Consider the following 5,032-nt stretch of genomic DNA (forward strand, 5'->3'; position numbering starts at 1 on the left):
TCTAAAATTCTAAAGGTCTCACTGTGCCTTGTCTTACAGCTATTGCTCTCACATGAACATACAAAGCCTCTCCAATTCTCAGTTTTTTCCACACTCGTAATTTCCTCTTCCCTCTATCTGTTATACAATAATTCCCTCTTACACACTAATTTTCTCCCTCAGTCCATTAATCATCCTGCTCCCAAATCCCTGCAGTWCATTGTCCTGTCCATCCACCCACCATTGTCATCCTTTTCCACTCCTTCATTGTCCATCTTCATTGTCAAGTTAACCCAGGAGATGGGTAGTTGTTCATGAAGCACTCGTGTTAGCTAACCCAGGTACAGGAATCASTACATGATAACCATGTCTCTGTAACTACTTCTATTTCCATAATCATTCTCATGTGTTAACTATTTGTGCTGATGCTTCAGGATTTATTTCTATGCAATAGTGGAATAAACTATATCCCAAGAAGTGCAGAGAAGGGATTTCGGGGAAGGCATTTTAAGACTATCAGTACTCCAGTGATTTTACTTTGTATCTCATGGCGTGTTCTGTGATTTAGCCTGAGTAAAGCATTGCTATGCTGGAATCCATGCTCTCAGTCATGCAAATATTCACAAAGCAGAAATAAGTGCATATTTATTGCATGGATGCAATGGGGAACAGAAGGCAAGAATTAGATCTAGCAGTACATAGAAAGACTGAAGTATAGACAAATTTTGCTGGAGATTTGTATAAAAAGTGTCTGGACACAATTCTGGAGAGACTCTCTCTCTCTCTCTCTGTAGTTCTTTTTTTTTTTCACGGCTTCTTCTTTAGAATCTTTTTTCTTACTTTTGAAATCCCTTCTTTTTAAAGACCACTCTGTCACTTGTACTCTTCTTTCCCCCCACAGTTTTGTATCTGCTTGCCCAAAAGTAAATCCTGTGGCTTCTCCTATTTTCCAGCTGTTCAATGCTTTTCACTGCYGTCTCCCTCCAGACCGCCTGTTTAAGAGAGCCCCGGGAAGATGCTGCAGAACTGAGAAAAGGAAAGGCAGTGAATGACTTGAAGCAGTACAAACTGAGAGAGTTTCAACAGCCAAGAAAGTAAAACTGTGAGACAGAGGACAGAATAGCTGAAGATTAGGCAGCTATGACTAACAGTCCTGCTTTTTCCCAGCAACATGTCTGCTTCTTCGAGCTGAATTTAGACCACACTAATAGTAACAGCTCTCCAAAGTATTTCAGAATAGCCCAACCTCTTAACAAGAAGGCATATTTCCAGCTTCCCATTAGCATTCTCGAGAAGCTTAAGGCTCACCTTGTAGCAAAACTTGGCTCTATAAAAATCACAGAAGCGGACAGTTTTGGCCAGCTTGACCGAGTGGGGGTAAGATTCCTCCTRTCTTTTCGCAGCCACCCCAGCTCAGAGCGTGCAAATCTTCAGCCCGGGAGGAGGACAGCAACAATGGAAACAAAGCTTCGGATGTAACACTCTCCAGTTATATATGTTCCCTCTTTCCATGCTGKTTCAGCTGTTAAATTTTCATGGGTCCACAGATGCTAAAAATGAACCCTAGCCACAAATTAAAGACTTCTGTACCTCTAACGACACTAACATCTGAAGGGGAACATTTTTACAAGTGAAATTAATAGGTAGAGTCTGTACAAACAGTGATTTGCAGATAGCATACAAATATGATAACATCATAAACACTGAGAAATAAAATTAATGGTGACTGATAACAGCACTAAACCCCCAAGAATAATCAGATATAGATGTTTAACTGTCTGTGACTGAGGGTTCCTACATCTTGTTATAGCTCACCTCCTTACAGAGTATGTGACTCTTTCTAAATATAAATATTTGAAATTATGATTCATGTACACTTCACTATGACAAAATGCATAGGAATTAAAGGCTTGAGTCTAAAAAAAAAAATCTAAAAAAGCATATTTGAATCCTAAAGCCAGAAAAACCTCTTTACACCTATTTCGCTTGCTATTCTGTCAGTTTTAGTTAGTGCTTGTAAAACTATGAGTGGAATAACAAGTATTAGCTCTGAAAAAACAATGAGCAACTCCAAAACATTTATTTTAGCCAAGTTTTTTCAGTTTTAGCTGACTCATACATTAACAGTGATAGGTAAATATAAAAAGGTACTTTTGTAATTTTTTTCTCCTGTTTTTCTGATAGAAATTCACTGAATTTGTAATCTCTGCAGATTACAGATTAAGACAGATACAAAGAGATAAACAGTTTGAAAAGTATGTAAGAAAATCACATAAATCCAAAGTAGGTGAATTTTCAAAGTTGGGAGTACAATACAAACTAGGGCACCTTCTCTGAGCTTGTCAGTACCTGGTTCATTTATTTTTATTAGAAACCACTAAAATCACCAAGAAGACTTTTATTGAATAGCCCCGACTTTCTCTAGTTGAGGAACTGCATTTTGACAAGAAACTGGCATCAATATTGAACTTTTAATAATGATGTGTTTGTTATAAAATGTTTAAATTTTTCACTTCACAGATTATATATATGTATGTGTGTGTGTATATATATATATATATGTATTTAGGAGTAGTGAGTGTTTGCTAAATTTCTTATTTCCTAGGATTTCTTAATAGTGTATATTGCTTAATGTATCTATTACCTGTGATCTTTCGTGATGTATAAAGGATACTGATTTATTCTATATTCTTTATATTGATTAAAACAGATCAAATTGGCCACAATTACGGTGTTAGCCCTGGTTTTGAGTGAGCAAAGTTCTGTACTTTGTTCTGTCAGATTCTGCATCTGTAACAGGAGAACAACTGTGTTATGAATGTAAATATTATGACAAATGTGATGCACTCAGCTACTATAGTAACGGAAAAGAAAGATGGGCAGCACTCCATAAAGGACCAGAAAATGAGTTAGTACATACTAAAAGAAACCCTAGGACTTTCATTTTTAAGCATTTTCCAAAAGATACAGAACCGTGCTGTTTAACATACGTATCCACTTTAAGAGACTGTCTTTAAGCCTTGTCAGTTTTCCTCTGAGGAAATCCATTTTAATCGATTCTACTCAAAAGTGACATTCAAAGAAAGTTACGGGTAGGAGAAACCACTAGAACTAGGAGAAATAAAATACAAGAGCACATGTGCTGGTGGATGATCTGTGTGTTCAGGAGACCATTGCACCAGTTTCAGAGGGAGCTAAAYGGGCTCAAACATTTGAATAAGTGAACTAAGACATTTCTTTCTGTTCATCCAAGGCATGTTTCTTCCAGGTGTGATGACAGGGACACAGAAATCTAGTTCCTGAATTCAGTATATTCCCTATRTTGCAAATGCAGGAACTGCAAAAACTGAAAAAATCTGTGTTGTGTTCTTTTTCATTTAGTTTTGTGGGGTCTTTTTACCCAGTGGACAGTAAGCTATAATGTGACTTTTAATCACCTTATCAGTTCATTTACTTTAGATTCTGAGATAAGACTTGTCCCGGTTTGCAAAAGTGATCTGGAAATCTTTGGATAAAAGATATGGACTGAAATGCTACCTACCAATGAGCAGGAATACTGCCACTAACTTTGGTAAGGCCTGGATTTCATCCAAAGCAGTAAGAACAAAAATATGCTTATATTTGCATTTGATTGATTACCTTTTGTTGGTCTTTCTGCTAAAAGTAATAGAGGAACAGAAAAAGAAAGGAGCAAGAAAAAAAAGGGATGATAAAGAAACGAGATGAGGGGAAAAGTAAGGTTAAGGAGTGGGAAAGAAGTCTGGACATCTCATCTGGGAAGGACAGCCACATCAGTATCACTAAAATACAATATAAAAACAACTACATTTTATATCATTGTGGTTTTAAAAATCTGCTATGGTTTTTGGTTGAAAAAGTCCTTTATCAAATACAATCTTCTAAAATGAATTTGTGAGTGTATCTGTAAATATATATTTAAGCTAAAAAGATCAGACTAAAGAACATGGATTAAAAAAAACCCACAGCCAACTTCTCTGATGTTCAACATCCCGTATAAATGCTAAAAAAAACACCTCTCAATGCTTATTACTTTCTAAAGGCTCAAACACAGTAAAGTGATCTAAAATATAATGTAGCTTTTATAAAGTGTACTAACTAGTCTTGAAATTACACGTCCTGTTTGAACCACTACAAAAGTAGAAAAAGTGAGCACAAGCATCCTTTTCCTGACATATACTGAAGATAACTAGAATAAGTGATTAGAATAAATACTTTCTCTGGAAATCATTGTAGCAATATATCAAACAAATAAACTCGAAGTACTTCGGRAAAGGCAAATTTGGTATGCAATTTTCTGATGTTTTTATTTGGAAGATAAAGTGATTTCTCCCTCCACCTGTAACAACAGGAAGATTTTACTTCAGGAATGTTGATCTATAAAATGTTTCTGCAGTGTAAAACACGCATAAAGAAACTAAAGGCATTTGCACCTTCTGAAACACTGAACACAACTTTGTAAAATCAGGAAGCAGCCTTGCCATGAGAAAGTACGTTGACCTCTAGCCACGACTTTTTTTTTTTTTTTACCTTGGGTCCACGAGGCTGCTCGAGGCTACGAAAGCAGCGGTGACACAGGGCCACGGGATAAAAAAGTGTATTTTTAAAGCGCCTGTTGTTTTTGAAGACTGCGCGCCGCTGCRGAGCTGTGCTACAAAGCGCATCCCCGCAAGCTCCTGGCGCTTCGGCTCACCTCGCGTGTAAGAGGCGAGTGTGAGCGTGTGTCGGGGGCGGGGGACGGGGACGGGACCCCCCGCGGCTAATGGTGGCCGCGGGAAGAGGTCCGGCTGCGCAGCGGGGCGCGCAGCAGGCCGCGGAGGGGAGCGGCCGGCACCGGGCACGCCGCGGGCTCACACGAGTTTCCCATCCGCATCCTCGCTCCCTCTCCTCCAAAATAAATATATGAATTTAAAAAAAAGCAATGAGAGACCCTTTCCGGGCGCAACGCCGGCGCGGGACAAGTGCAGGCGAGGTGAGGCGGGACGGGGGGGAGGGCGGGCTCGGCGCGGCCTCCCGCCCCGCGGAGCCCCCCGGG

This window comes from Rhea americana, unplaced genomic scaffold, assembly GCF_003343005.1.
Source record: "Rhea americana isolate MKP2758 unplaced genomic scaffold, rheAme1 scaffold_23, whole genome shotgun sequence".
Lineage (NCBI taxonomy): Eukaryota > Metazoa > Chordata > Aves > Rheiformes > Rheidae > Rhea > Rhea americana.